Below are 17,677 nucleotides of genomic sequence, written 5' to 3'. Positions count from 1 at the left end.
GTGAGGTTATGTATGTACATGACACGGGATTCTTAGCTATTACGGAAGCAACTATTAGTATTAATTTCCATTTATTGCTTTGTCGATTGGACTTGACTGAATGTCTCCTTGGACCCTTGCCAAATGTCCCTACTGCTTTCTTAAAAAGGATGATCTTGTAGAAAAAAGAGTGGGGGCCAGAGACAAGCTTGAGACAGTTCAGAGTCGGTTATAATGGTTTATACTAGTTGCTATTTTAATTAATATAAAAGCCAGTTAGGCCATACAGAGGGACAAATAAATCAGAGAGTGGAAGATGTGATATGCTATGGTCTACAAGTCAACTATTTCTTAAGGAAATTGAGACCCAAAGTAAATGTCTCCTGATGAAGTGCAATAGATAAGTCAGAAGATATTTGGAGGAGATCAATTAAAGATTGTAAATTCGTGGTGTTAGATGAGCCTAAAATATGACAAGTTAAAAACATATGACTGTGTCATACACTATATATTAGAGATGTTGATTGTAATTATTAGTTGGCTTATATAAAACCTCTTGCAATTATATGGTAAACATATTCATTCTCTTATTTTTCTCTCTTTTGAACCATGAATTTAACATGGTATCGTAGCGATACCACCCACCCTAGAATTTTCGTTGCTTCTTTCATTTTCTGTCTTTCCTTTTCCAATTTGTTAATATTTTTTTTTGAGAAAATCAAACTTTTGTTCATTGAAATTGAAGATTTTTTTTTTCTGCATTCTTTCTTCTTTATTTGTTTTCGTTTTCCCTTCGTTGGTGACATTTCAATTGCATCTAGAAAGCGAAGAAGTGAAAGATTCAATTTTTTTATGGGACTGATTTCGGTAATCTTTTAAGTATTTAAATAATAATATATTCAAACACTTAAGTTCTTATAACAATTTTTTGAATTTTAAGTACTTATAATATAAGTGATTATTATTTTTTATAAATACACCTCTTATCCCTTTATTTTTTTTAAAAAAAAATCTTAAAATCTCCTTCTCATTAATTTCCTACTATTTTAAGTTTTATTTTAAAAATTATCTTATTCATTCACTCATTCTTTCTTGATTGAGTGTGTCTGACTCAAACAATGAGAAATTTGATTCAAATTCATTAAGTCAATTCGGATTCACGAGTTACTTGTACTTGATTACACTCTTAGTTCATGTTATCAAACTTAAGACTTGAATATACAAAGAAAAAAAGGTTGAAACGTTGCAAATGATCTTTTGGATGATCCATTCAAAATCCCTTTGTTTCTGATGGAAGAGTGTCAATAACCCTTCATGTTCGACTCGTTCACTACCACCATTATTTGAGTCACTGAGGCCACCATTACTCAGTCAATTCACTTTAACTTGGTGCAATTTCCTTTATGTTTCTTTGGTTGTGGTTAGAGGGTTCTTGGCTCTCTTCTTTGCTTGTGACAATTATATATATGGAGCATTGTCTGAGACCATATTTGCTATTTCCACAAACCTTTATGATTTTCTTGAAGCATTATTTTTGAATTGAGTTTATTTCTTTCATTCTTGGTAGATAAGGATTTTGTTTAGAGGTTCTACTTGTTTTCCATGGTTCTCTTCTTGATAATTGTTTCTCATTCGCACCAAGTGTTCAATGATTAACTCATTTAATGTTTTCATTATTGTTTAGCCTGTTTTGGCTTAACTATTAGCTTCTGTCGTATAAGATGGCTAAGCATTGATTTGTTTTGCTTCTAGCTTTAAGTGATTAAGCATTATGTTTAACTTCTACTTTTGATGGTTAATCTTTGTTACTTATTCCTTACCGTAGTTAAACATTTATCATTGTTTTGTTTCTACCTCTTAGGTGGTTAAACATGTTTACTTTTTGTAAGTGGATAAGCTTTGTGTTAAGACTTTTGTTTAATGATTAAACTTTTGCCTTATGACTTTGATGATTTAGTTCTTTCCTTGTATGGTAGTTAAACATTGTTCATGTAATTCTCGGTCATTTTATTTATGACTTTTTTTCATTATATTTGTTTTGATTAAACATTCACTTGTATTCTTGATCACAATATGCAAGTGTTGTAAACACCTTCCAACTTGTAGGGGCAATTAGATATGTAGTTTGTAATCATTAGTTGACCTATATAAAGACTCACAATTATATTGTAAACATATAGTTCATTCTTAATAAATTGTATTTTTCAACTCATCTTGTTTTCCTTTCATTTTCTCTCTTTTCCTTTCAACTTAAGATATGAATTCTAGTGATATATAAGGAAAATTGTATGCATCATATTGACTAGCCAACAAAAAGTAAGGTAAAGACGATGCTTGAATGCATAGTGTACATTAAAGTACAATTTTTTTTGCTCATTACCAAGGAGTATTCCCTGTCGAATACGAAAATAATATCCTTTGAGAGTTTGACAGACACTAAATAGATGAGCATTCTATCACAGTTTGAATGTTTGAATGTTCTGCATTACAAGAATTAGAATTCGAATTCTTACCACTTGATTAAACAATGCGAGTCTCTTACCACTCGTATCAACTCAAGCTAGTTATTAAAGCAAACTTTAAGAAGTACATTGTATAGGTTAATAGCAAAATTAGAGTGCGCTTTATTAAAATACTTCCAAGTCTTGTGGTCAAATGGGTGGATATCATAATTTTGGTTTCATAAAAGAATATAATTTATATTATCATTTGAGGCATTGCAAATAATCTATGCAATCAAGATATTATTGATAAGTAAAACAATGATTTTACCGCTTGTTTATGCTTGTCTAACTCAATTTTACAAGAAAAGTACCTTATTTCTTGATAAAAACACGAAGCTAGTTAATTCTCTATTTTGACCATGTGCCTTTATTACCGTAAAAATCAATTTTCTCAACAGGACATGAACCTATACGTATGCAAATGAATCCCGACATTTTCATCAACATACAAACCAGTGTATTCTTGCATTTAACATGGATGTTTGATCCCTCCTGTTAACAAAAGTTTGTTTCCTTACATGACTAATAAATTGTTCAATCCCTTCCACAAATTATAACCGAAGACTGACCCAACTAGGATAAAGTTCATCTTTCATCCAACAATAATTTGAAAGATAAGAATCCAACTTCTACTGATTTATATGCATCTTAGACTGTAATTAAAATGTTGACAATAATAAACTTCCAAAAAATTATGAAACACACATCATATATGATAAGAGGTTATTTGATAAATTACACAAATAAATTATTTCAGTAAATAAATTAATTAAATTCTTATTTAACAAATTGTTATCACTTACACAAATTTATATTAAAAAATTTGAACAAGAAACTTATGAAAGGATTTTGTTTTTCATTAACTCCAACCAATTTTTTAAAATCAAAATAAGTTATAAATAGCATATATCAATCTTATAGATTATTTGTTTTAAAGGCTTAAGTTTATTTTTCATCTCCATAATTTCGTGGATATGGAATTTTGGTTTCTTTAGACTTTTTAATGCACATTTAGTTTGTATATTTTTAAATTTAAGCAACATTGGTCTACCATTAGTTAATGACATCTAAAGTTAAATGAAAAATACTCATATCTCAATCATTTATATCAAATGTGTTGGAATACAAGTAAAGTCTCATATCGTTCAAATAAGAGTATAGATATATGTTTATATACACACAACTGTCTCTATTGACTAGAGACATTTTGAGTGATATTCAAAAATAAAACTGTGAAAACTTAGACTCCAACATGTATAAATATTATTTATAAATAATATTTTAATTATTACATGTAATAATTATTTGATAACTATCTTAGAAGTCATATCTAAAATATTTCTTTAATTAATGGGTAGGTAAAACTCTTTATTGTGACATGTGAAAATTAAACCCATTGGTTTTTGTTCACATTATCTTTGGTGTGTAAAAAGTATTAAGGAAAAGCTGAAATTGGAAAGTAAACAACAGTGAGGAATGGACTTTAATTTTCATCTTATCTTTGGGCTAAAAAGCCTATCTAAAAGTGAGTTCATTTCTTTTCCTTCGTACTATTGTGTTCATCTTCTTTGACACAAAACCCAACTCGATGAAAGAACCACTTTTTGTAATCCTATTGATCATCTTACACTGGGATAGCAATTTCCACCACCTTCATTTGGGCTTCTATGCATTTTCTTTTTATAAAGATAACTTTTACTTCTTTTTAGCTAACTACATTCATATGTGAAATGTTCCTACGTAGAGCATAAACAGCCCACAAAACTAGCATTTCTCGATTATATTTCATCTCTTGTATATTTCATTCATATATAGAATGTGATAGAATGAAAAGTTTCGGAATGTCCACAATTACGTCCAATTGTTAAAAGTAACATATTTACTGTGTACCGAGAAGAAGAAAAAATGTAAAAGAATGTTTACATGCAAAAAGAAAAATTCATGATGATGATGATGATAGTGCTACAGTCCCAAACTGTATATTAATCTGACGTATAATTGACTTTGCCTATATGGATTCATGATCACTTTATCACACAAATAATATGCTGAGATTACCAAAATCTGGCCATTTATTTGTGTTGCATTCACATATAAAAATGATAAATTAAATTATTTGAAACTTTTGCTGAGCTTATCTCCACCAGCCTGGCTATCATTAATGACGAGAGCAATGGAAAATTATTGACATTACCGAAATCTTAAAGTAGCTTAACTATAAAGAAGTACGAAACGAACAAGAGTTTTCTTCGTCACCATGCATGCTATTCAATTTGTCAATTTTGTTTTTTGTTTTATTGGGTGGCACTCAATTTGTCAATTTTACTTTGATGACATCAAATTTCCGTCACCTCTTTAACATCGGATATATTAAAATCCGATGTAAAAAAAACGCGATAACATTTTTGTAATTTTTGTGAACTTTTTTATGTCAGATCTAGTAGGGTCCGACGTAAAATGTAAAATCTACGTCAGATGTATGTTGTGTCTGACGTAGATTTTACATTTTACGTCGGATCCTACCAAGTCCGACATAAAAAAAAGACGCGAAAGCGAATAAGAGAGTGGGAGGCACACCTGCATGCATTCACTCATCATCAATTTTCATGTTTTTTCTCTATAAAACCTCTCCCTCTCCTTTATTGCTGAATCGTTTTTTTGTCTTCTGTAGAGTGGGGCGAACTCTTCGTTACTCATTCGCACACTGTTGCAGCTCATCAGGTATGAATCATGGTTTCGCTAACACCTTTTTGCTTTGCATTGCTATTGTGGCTATCTGTTCTATTCGGTTTTCTGGTTGTTCTATTTGTATGGATTGTTGGCCTTTTCTTTTGGGTTGTTCTATCAAGCAGAACGACCCGTTTTCCATTCAAAACGATCCGTTCTCCATGAAGAATGGGCCGTTCGCCAAGCAGAACGGGTCGTTCTCCATGGACCGTTCTGCTTGACCTTGATAATGTCCGACATAAATTTACATCATTTTTACAAAGCCGACATAAATTTACGTCTCTCGCATTAACGTTAGACTTTTTTTAGATGTAAAAAACTCAAAATAACCGATGTAAATTACCTCTTTTGTACCCGTGTTTTTGTTGAATTATTTTGGAAGTTATTGGCCTTGTTTATTGAACAAGGAAAGATATATTTTGTAAATATGAAATTTATGACAAGATCAAAGTTTCTTAATTATTCACTCTATTATTTAATGGTTTAAATTGTTTCTGCCATATTCTCTTTTCGCAAACTATCGTTCTCAGATCCGGATAATTACTTACTCAAATGTGTAACTATATAAATTGTTTATTTTAGAGTTTAATAAAATTAGTTCTGATAAAATACGTTTTAAATCATTAAATATAATTAAAAATGTTTCTAAATTAATCTCAATCGCAAATTTTATATTAAAATTTATGTGATATGTCTCACTGAAAGAAACCACTTCTGTATGTTGAGTGTTGAGCAATGCATGGTTCAATTGTGAAGCTCCGTTTTGACAGTGACAGATTCTTTTTCTTCAAATTAATTTCCCAGATTCTAGAAAAAGCGAGCTAGGATGAACAAATAAATAATTTTGGAATCACCTCATCTTTTCCAGCTTTTAAACCTTCCTTTTCTCTGGTCTAATCAGACTTCATAATACAGATCTATAAATAATAAAACCAGGATTAATTTGCATAGATTTATAAAAGTAAACATGCTATTTTAATTATTTAATTTTGCATTTGGATATAAATATTAGAACGCATTACTAACTAAAAGTTACTATTATTTGTCTCAGAAATTAATTAGGATTATTGTCTAATTACTTCTAAACTAAATGATTCCTCCAGTATATTAGCTTATATATAAAGCATTTATTTATATTTTTAAACTGGGTACGAGTTATAAAAGAAAACAAGCCAATCCTCGGAATTAATTAATATTAGTGATCTGCAAGAATATTCTTACCATGTCAGTCCTTAGTACGTAATGATTTGATTTATTGTTGATCTTTATTCTTTAAGTATGTTTATTTCTACTAGAGAAATGATTGAGCCTCCAAATTTGTACGTCGAAATTCATTCTGAATGAATAAAATAATATTTTAAATTATAAAATATTAAATTTAATAATTATTTTATAATAAATTCTTTAAAATATATTAATATTTTAATTTTTCAGACTATGTTTCGAACAAAATTTCGGACGCTAATGCTCTTTCTACTATGATCGTGGAGATGTGCATGATAATAGCAACAATGTAATTCTGACGCAAGATAAATAACTTATATGATGTCATGTCAGTACACTTTATTCTAACTTCTTTTTTATTAGGGTACGTGTCCTTCGATTGAAAACTAGAACGTAATTCTTCAATGGGATTTGTGTTAGAAACTAATATTTTTCTAGTTTCAAGATATGCACGTATACTTAAATATTATGATTATTTGTCAGTTATATATAATACATTTTATCCTAATTTTAAGCTTAAAATTAAATGAACTCCAAGCGTGTGATTCAGCGGTAGGAGTTGATCCACACTTAAGCAAGGTCAGAGGTTCGAATCTTGTCTTGTGTATGCAGCCGCGTTAAATCTTGGAGCCAGCTATCCCACATTTTGAGGTGCCTCCAACGTAGTGAGGAGATTAGTCACCACTATCGGCAGTGGATACTCCCGGGACGAACAAAAAAAAAAGCTTAAAATTAAATGGAATTAAATACTATTGTTAAAGACAGTGGATACTCCAGGGACGAACAAAAAAAAAGCTTAAAATTAAATGGAATTAAATATTCTATTGTTAAAGTGAATAAATATATATAGTGAAAAAATAAATGTAGTATAAACTTAATATAGTTAACACAAGTGATAAAAATTCAACTGAAAAAATAAAATCTTAGCTTTTGATCAAGTAATAACTACAAAAGAAATGCTACTTTAGAGTAGCATTAAAAGAACTTCGCCATCCTCTAACATGATCCTTAACAGTATTCTTCCATTAGCTTATTTTTGTCTTTCTTTCATACTAAATATGATCATGATAATTCAACCATAAAGAAACATGTAAGTGTAAACTAGTAGTATTGAAAATAATCAATAGATGAATTAACTAACTATACTACAACTTAAACAACTTAACAACATGCATCAACATTTATCCACTTGTAACCCAACTACACCACACAACATGTTCTCAACTTACCACAATCCTACAACTATCAACATATTGTTGAATCCTACCTAAATATAAGTTTTAATAATGATAAATTCTTGATTTCAAATTTTAGAATAGAAAAGTTCTTATATATGTGCTAATAATTATGTTCAAGTGTTTCAAAAATACACATAACTAATTAAAAGGTAATTTCAGTTTAAGCAATCAAGAAGCTTTGTAAGACATTCTTATATGTGAATGAATTTGGTTGGATTGCCTATATTGACACTAAAGTCTTGTCTATTCCAAGAGAGAAGATGAGCATCATGTGTCTCTAATTTAGAAAGATTCAAATTAAATATTTTTTATCAGGAGAAATATCTTGAAGACTTGATTCAGAAGACCAACACTTTGAGTTTTTTTATTAGAAGACTTTAATTAAAACATATTTTTTCAGAAGACTTGTATTGAAGACCCTATTTAGAAGGCTTTAAGTAATGACTTACTTAAAAGGTACCTCATTTATACAAAAAGTTGGCAAGCCTAGAAAAATTAAGCAATGTATTGTGATGTCATCATTTGACTAAAAACTAAGCAAGCCACAACAGATCTATTTCAAGTGATTATAAAAGGAAGACAAAGGACAAGAGTTTAAGCAAACAAGATCAAAGAGAGAGAATAACTACACAATCTAACAAAGTTGTTGTAATCCTTGTTTCATACTCTAATTCATTCAAAGATTCCCACTTTATTATATTTGTATAAGCATTGTAATAGAAAAGGAGGTGTGAAACCTTCCATAGTAAAAGCTCCATTGTAGGAGAATTGATTGTGATCTTAGTAGTTTGCAAGACCACAAAACCCATTATAGTAAACATTGTTCCTACCTGGATATGAGTGTGTAGAGGTGTGTCGTAACCCGAAAAATTCCAATCTTACGACCAATGGTTTGGACTACCTTTTGAAAAATCTCATCAATTAGGGAATGCTTGAAAACAAGACTAATCCTTAATTAATGGTTTTGAAAAATGATTCGTAGGAGTCGCCACCAATGTTTTACTCAAAACATTGAAAAAAGAAAAGGTTTTTGAAAATCTAATAATGACCTTGATAACCAAGATTGGGTTCGGGGGTCGGTTATGTGTAAGGAAGGTATGAAGCACCCCTACAATGCCCTAAATCGGCGCCCTATGATGAAGATAGCGTGATAAGAATTAATAGTTTAAATATTTGATCCCTTTATTAATGATTATTTACATGAAATTTAAATTACACGATTGACCCTAGGATGTCTACATGATTTCTTTTATTATAACAATATTTAAAATAAAAGAAATGGAAGATGAAGAAAGAGATTGATGAATAATACCTCGTAGCAAGCTTTATTAGATTTTCAAATAGGGAGACTCTTAGGTGCTTCTTGGCTACCTAACACACTACAACATACCTCACAGAATCTCAAGAAATACAATAGGAGAGAGAAAGGATTTTCAAGCTATATAGAATTCTCGACGAATTTTTCTGGCCTCGGGAATAGTGCCCGAATCTTCTATTTATAGACATTAGAACTGACCAGAATGGCCCGTTCTGAATTCGAAACGGCCTGTTCTGGAGCAGTCTGTCATGGGTTAGATTTGAATCTGGAACGACCCATTCTAGAAGTAGAACAACCCGTTCTAGATTTGAAATTTACTCATAACAACCTGTGTTGGAACGACCCATTCCAAACTAGGGTTTCTAGGCCTTTTAAGTAGCTTGGAATGGCCCGTTCTGGATTGGGAACGGGCCGTTCTAGGCTACTAAATCACCCTTATTGGGCTTTGGGCCTTCTGATGTCATATCATGTCTTTTCTAGCTAGTCCTTTGGGAGCTCCTTTTCTTTTTGCTAGATGTCCATTTCCTTGTTTGTATACCCCAGAAGAAATTAGATGTCTACAAGGTGTAGGAAAGAAAAAAAATCACAATAGGTGTTGCATAATCTCATAGCAACTGGCTATATAGGATTGTTTTCTCAACAGGTGTTTAAGTGATCTTAGTAGTTTACAAGACCACAAAACCCATTATAGTAAGCATCATTCCTACTAAGATATGAGTGTGTAGAGGTGTAGGAAATAAAAAAAAATCACAATAGGTGTTGTGTAATCTCATAGCAATTGGCTACATAGGATTGTTTTTTCAATAAGTGGTTGAGTGAGGAAATCTCAACACATAACTTAGTGTTTTGCTACAAACAACAAGTAGTTGTGTAGTAGTGTTTTGTATCAGTAGGTGACTAAGTTTTGTTGAATAAAAGTTGGCTATGATAGTGTAAATCCTACAAGTTTGTGTGGGGATTGAATGTAGCCTAGTTGGGGTGAAGTAGTATAAAATTTATGCGTAATCTCTCTTATTATCTCCTTACTTGTTTATTTACCATTATTGTATATATTATTATATTGATGTATAATCAGTTTTGCAAACAAGTAAGCTCAGAAACTATTTTTAGAAAAATACTTTAAGTTCAAGTACTTATAAGCTTTACCTTTTGAAGAATAGATTTTCATAAAGAATTAATTTTTAAAGAAGATAACAATTCAATTCACCCCTTTTTAGTAGTCTGACATTCATTTCACATATCAACATGGTATATGAACAACATAACACTAATTTCTACTTGAACAACACAATGACACTACAACTTATCAACACAACAATATAGCATATGCACAACACAACTCAACCACATATGCATGACATAATCAACTACATGTGATGTCACACATTTTTAACTTATAAGAGATCTCTTACAACATAGATGAGTAATCTAAGTGACTTGGCCCTACCGAACCAACTAACAATCCGATCTTTTTGGGCTTGTTAGATCAATAACTAAGTTAGATAAAGTTCACAACACATGGTTTCTCGGATTTGTCACTTAAACTGAGAAAGCCTAGTATTCTTGTCAGGGTAGAACAACTTCGGTGTGAGCCTACCACGATCTTAGCATGCAAGCCTCCTATGAGATTAGCTTTCCAACTACCCTTCAAATATTATGCCCCTTCCAATACTTAGTTAGGGACTACAACCCTAGACCTTGTACTTTACTCTATTTGATCACTTTATACATGTATGACTAGCCCCTATATGGATCAACATTGGTTACTTTATAATCAATATAGTTTGACCTGACCCTTATACTATGGTCACTTGTTGGCAGTATAGTTAACCTTGCTTTCATACCATATCAACTAAGTTCTTAGAGAAGACTCAACAATCCATTTTAAGAGTCAATTTCTCAAGAAGGATTTTCAATAAATAGGCTCATAGACCACCACAACACAATATCCTCACAATGGGATATTCAACTTTTAAAATAACATTTCCTCTATTCCTAAGTTAATCAACACAACTCAACATAATGCCCTAAGAATTTTCAACACTAACACCTCACCAATAGAACATGCAATTCAACTTAAACTTTCAATAGTTTAATTATCTATATACATGATCCTAGATTAATGTATAAAGAACCATCATACAACAACATACAACATATAAGTACTATTACTTGCTCATATGATGTTATTCCTTACTTAGCCAAAAACAACACATTTTCATTAGACAACCCATGCCTAGCGCTATTCTTCCCACGCTCGACGTCATTAAGGTATAAAGCTTTTAACTTGCCCACACCTGACACCAATATACCCATGTCCAACGTGAAAGAGGTAGATAGCCCTTAGGTCAATCATGCTTGGTGTGGCCAAAACCTATGTCCAGTCTCACTCAAGTAGAAAGTCTCTACTTGACTCATGCCCAACATCACTATATTGGCACTTAGTGTCATTTAGGTAGAGAGCTTTTATCTTGATCACACCTGACGCCACTCAACTAGGGCCCTAATGTGACCAAGTCAGAGAACTCTCCTCTAACTCACACCTAATGCTACCAATCCCATGCCTAGTTTAGTGAGGTAGAGAGCCTTTGGATTGCATCACATTTGATGCCTTGAAGTTGTGCTTGACACGATGATAAATTCGACACTTAGTAGATTCATGAATTTGGCTCTACACACCTGAAACAAAGGAATTTCCAATATGCAAAGACAAAAATTACACATACACAACATATCCAACTCATTTCCAACCAAAAACATGACATGCAATCCTTCAACAATCAATAGAAATCAAGTTCTAGTTTCCTTTACCTCTAATTCCAAGAGAATAAAGAAGAAAACGAACTCCTTTGGGGAAATTCTGCAAAATAATGCACCCACTCCAATTCTCAGCTCCAAAAGCCATGAATAATCAACCAACAATGACAACTCTCAAGGGAAGGATCCTATAAAGCTCTTGGAGGTCAGTAGAAGAAAAGGAAATCTCACCAGTTCTAGAGTCACTAGTGCAAAAACATGCTTTTACGTCACCTAAATTACGTCGGAAAGAGGAACAGCCGACGTTATAAAAACACGGTGGCAGAACGGTAAATATATGAAAGCTAATTTACGTCGGACAGGTGTGGGTCTGACGTAAATTAGCAATTCTACGTCGGACGTACATGCAAGGCGACATAGATTTGCTAATTTACGTCGGACCCACACCTGTCCGACGTAAATTAGTTCTCTATTAGGGTTGTTATATTTATTCTCTGTCTATTCCATCCAGTGCCCGCACTGCGTCATAAAATCTTCATCTTCGATATGGAATTTTCGGAATCTACAAAAACATTCTAGGAGAGGGCTCGTAATGATCTTCTCAAAGATCACAAGGTGCTGAAGTGGCAGGCTGGATAGGGGGGAGGACCCGTAGGTTTTTGTGAAAGGCTCATACTCCCGCGCGCCCCTTCTACTCTAAGTTACGAAAGCCTCTAAGTTCTTCTACGTACTCTAAGTCTCGAAGCCCCTTGTTTGCACACATTACTCTAAGTCTAAGTCCTGTAAGAGTCTGCACTGAGGTAAGTTTCGTCTACCCATTATTTTGTTTATTTTCTATTTCATCTTCATCTGGAACGGGCCGTTCTGCAAGCAGAACAGGCCGTTCTGCAAGTAGAACGGGCCATTCTGCAAGCAGAGCGGGCCGTTCTGCTTCATTTTTTAGTTTGTTAAATTTTAATTGGGATGTGCAGGGCATCAGATTTTCCTAGGCATTATGATGGTGCGTGCCTTCAGATGAGAATGTCATACAGTCCAGCTGCACACTTGTTTCTCTTTTTGGTGCAATGGACAGATTGTCATCGACTTGCTGGAGCCTTGAAATGAGTGGCTTGAAACTTGGACAAGATGAAGGATTTGCTTCATGTTGTAGGTCTATGTGGATGGGACAACCACCATGTCTACGCATGAAAGAAAAGCAAGTACCCTTTTTACGTCGGGCTAGCCTAAGAACCGACGTAAATTTACGTCGTCTATTTATAGACGACGTAAATTTACGTCTCCCGTATTAACGTCGGCTGCGATTCCGACGTAAAAAGCTGAAAATACCCGATGTAAAAAGGGTATTTTGTACTGGTGAGTACTTCTCTTTAATTAGACTATGTCTCTAAGTTTTCTAAGAAATGAACTTATGAAGTTTAAATCTTAACAGAAACCTTATACACATTCTCCAATAGGTCAAACTTAACCTCTACTTAGAGAAAATCCTCAACAACTAAAACTCATGAAAATTTCTAAATTCTTAGAATTTCTCAATTAAATAATTTAAACACTAAATCACCACAAGACATAATTTAATAAAACAATAATTAATAAGAAAATGCATAGCGTTACATTGATTCAAACTATTGTGATGCCATTTCTTAAAAAAAAAATCCCTTAACTCCTAAAAGTTAGATTTTTTCTAAAGAAGTCTATCGGTTAATTTTTTTTTTTTTATCCATTAGAATTATATCATTTACACTAAGTTTTGAACTTAAGATTATATATGTATATTATTCCAACTTCTTACTATTAGGTTGATTCTAATGATTCATCCTATCGGTTAATTGAGTACTCTAAATGTAAATCTATAATTAATTTGAAATTAATAAATATATTTCATAATTTTAATCAAATTTAAATGAACGAGAGTACGTCTTTATTTATTTGATCATACGTATATTCATTTTAGAGGTATAAGTTATTAATGATTTATTTATTAACTATTAATCATAGTTTCAACAAAAAAATATCATGAGATGAGACCAATATTTACCAATTCACCCAACTAATAATATTCATAAATTTAAAAATTATAGCAGCTCCCCTCAAATGGTCGCTTTATGCTTTCGCCTCAGTTTCTCACCTTTTCCTTCCTTAATTATTATCTTTTGCTTGCACCGAAAAGAATGTAGGTTTGAAAACATTATTCTATCACTTTCTCTGTAATAATCATATCCTTCCAGCGTATTACACCGTGTTACCTTTTTAATCAATCCATCATTCAACTCAAAGATTATAAGCATGATTCCAGCCAAATTATATCTCTTAATTGGAAATGTCAACAAATATCTCTTCTATCTGTTTTACCATTGAGACTCACAATTAAATTTCAAATTATTCACATTCCCCAGAGCTGGTCATTGTCTTCCATTGATCAATTATTGAGCTCTTTACCATGCATCACTCAAAATAGTTGCTCACAAACTATAACTTTCTTTTAAAAAAAATTCTTTTCCTAGATGAAAATCAGAAATTTTCATAATAAATATCGTTTTAAATTATTTTTTATATATAAAAAAGTTAATAAATAAATTATAAAAATATTAATTTTATAAATTATTAATATTTTTATAGGAATCTATACAACATAAATTTTTTTTAAAAAAATATATTAATAGGAGTATAAATAAATAGAAATAACTAATATTAAATTGAAAAAATAAATTAACATTTATTTTAGAAATTTCTTTTGTTACACTTAATATAAAGTAAATTAACATATATTATGAAATGGGCGGTTACAAATTATTCAGGTTTACAATTCACTTTGTATATACATACTCAAGTTAGAAATGTTTGATTTAAAAAGATATTTAATTTGAGTTAATCCAATATGATTTTTTCCCCCATTTGAATCAGGTTGATTAATTAACTTTCAGTTTTTATCATCTTTTGTTTTAAGGATTGAATATTTACTTCTTGAAAGATAAATGAAATTTCATTAAGTAAAATATAAGTCGAGTGTTGAACCAGCACATATAGTATATATTTTTCTTTTTCTTTTTTCTGTGGGGCGATGCTTATTAAATAAAAACACAAATACTAGAAGTTGTTAGGTATAATTTAGTTAAACCCATTATTTAGGTTGGATTCATTTTTTTAAACCTAAATTAAATCAACTTAATGAAAATTAACATGCTTTATTTTTTAAATCATGGTATTATATAAAGTCTCTGTCATGGAAAGTAGTTAGAAATGTGACTAATTTTCATTGGGGACCGTGAATATATAAAAGATGGGTATTCTCTTCCCAACATAGTCTATATATTATATAAATTAAAAATATATTTAAATATTTGAAATATTATTAATCATACAGTAATGACGATGTTTTATTATTTGTTATTTTTTTAATTTAATTTTTTAGATCATTTTTTACTAGTAATGATCATACAGGAACTTCAATTATTAGAAATTTGACATTATTGGTGCTAAAAATTTGTTTTACAAGTGATGTGTGCTGTGAAAAGAGAGACAGAAAGAACGAGGGAGAGAGGAGAGAGAGAGAATAAAATTCAGTACAATATTAAAAAAAAAAGGGTTTAAATAAATGCAAGCTCGTAGCATAGTTAATTCTAATATTTCAATAGATGAATTAATAAATAAATTTGTGCCCAAATCAACATTACAAAATATTTCAGTATTTTCAAGAGATGAAAGCTTACTAAACGAATGAATAATATGTTATTTTGTGAGAAATGTTACATTTATTGCTAGTTTAAAAAATATTGTTATATCTCCTTTCCACCCATAGTGTGAAATATATTGATGCAGGTCTTAGTCAGACTTAACGTGAAGAGAACAAATTATTTTCAACAGATAAATACCTTTTTTTTTTTTTTTTTTTTAAATAAACTAATAAGAGTTTTGATTAATTAATTGAGATGTTTTATAAATACAAATATTTATAAATAAAAAATTTTAAAATTAATTTATTAATATTGTATTAGAAGAAATATGTTTATTTCATATATTGTTGATAAGTTTTAATTAATTAAAGGAAACAAAGTGTAACTAACATTAATTTGTTTTACACTTGTCTTACTTTACACTTATGTGCATCTTAAAAACTTGGAGAACTACAGGTTCCAAGAGATCCATTATTTACGTTTAGCGTTCACCGATGTAAGAGGAAATGAGTAGTCTTGCTTTGGAGTGTGAGATATTTGTATGATAGAAAGATTGATTCCAATCTCTTTTTTACTTATGTATGTTGTGATGGAGAAATCCTAAAATTTGTTTGTAAACCATGATTTTGTGTTCTATATGTATTCTTCTTATATACTCTATTTGCAATAATTGATATGTAGGCATGTTTAATTTCGTGCAATTGCATGAAATCATGAATTTATGAGTGTTTATGGTGTTGAGCACCAAGCGATTACCATGCACATACACATATCTCTACATTGGTAAGATATTGTCTGCTTTGGGCCTAGCCCTCATGATTTTGCTTTTGGATACCACCCAAAAGACCTTTCTACCAATGAAGACAATTGTGTATATATATAAACCCATGTCTATCCTCTTGTTTGAATGATGTGGGACTTTGCTTGCACCCCAACAATCCTCCCCTCAAACAAAGGACCATGGTTCTACCCCCTACAGCGGAAACTATTGATCCACGAGTATTATCCAATGGTGGCCCATAGAGCTCATTCATGCTCTAAGTGCTTACACCGCCGAGCTTAGTCACGCTCTAAGTACTTGCACCATCGTTCCATCGTGAACGGGATACGCTTCCTAATTCTCCATGTTACTCTAGGAGGACACTCCTCCATATATGGACCCATTGTTAGGAAGACTTTCGATACAAGGGACCCAGAGAGAAACGTATGCTATCTACCTAGATTGCATCAAGTGTAGGTTCCTAATGTCGAGGGCCACCATACCTGTGTTTACTACTTGTTCTATATATGTATGATGTGGTGTGTTGATTTATGTAATAAGTTGTATGATTTATGCTAATTAATTAAGTATGGTATGTTAATGTATTATTGGATTGTATGTAAATAATGGTGATCCTAACTTGTGCTTATCTCGGTTGTTATCCATAGTGATGTATGATATGTTATTTGATCATGTGATGGTCATGCAATGTAAAGTTTAAGTCAAGGCTTAGTTAGGATGAAATTTTGGGTGTAGTTGCCTAGTTGTGATATGACTTGCTTGTAATGTATAACATGAACTTGTGATGATGAATATATGTGATATGAATATGCATCGAGTCTTGTGTGACATGCATCATGTGTATAAAGTGTTTTGTGACAAGTAAGATACGAAATACATTGTTAGAGAATGTATCCCTTGTGTAAGCTTAGTGATTCATAGCCTTAGGAATAACCAGGTTTGGAACCTCCCAATTTTGCTCGTTTGTGTGAATGAAGTATAAGTATGTCGGTATTGCTATCCCGACATGACTTGGTGTATCTCCTCTTAGTGTAGAGTTCCGTAATGTTTTAAAACAACATGTTCTCCTATGTTACTCTATGTGTCCCTTCGGGCAATAGTTGAAATGTTTTATGAAGTCTATGTCCATAACATTGATGTGAACCATGAATTTGATGTGTTAAGTGAACGAGTTGTGATTGCTTTATTATGATAAATGTGTTGTATACCTACTTTATATTACTTGTTTATACATGTATATGTGTGTGTATGTATGTATCTATGTATGAATGTATATGTGTATATATGTATGTATGTGTGTGTATATATATATACACACATAGATATATACATATACATATGGTTTATCTTGTGTGTGGCTATTTGACCATATCTTACACTGGTAGTCATTGTGAGATGTTTCTCATTTCCTTTTTGTTTGTCTTGTATTCTTGCTTATGTTTTGCAAGTTAGAATCATCTTGAGGATGATATTAGAGA

Source organism: Cajanus cajan, chromosome 5, assembly GCF_000230855.2.
Source record: "Cajanus cajan strain Asha chromosome 5, NIPB_CcT2T_4, whole genome shotgun sequence".
Taxonomy (NCBI): Eukaryota; Viridiplantae; Streptophyta; class Magnoliopsida; order Fabales; family Fabaceae; genus Cajanus; species Cajanus cajan.
This window is presented reverse-complemented; position numbering follows the sequence as displayed.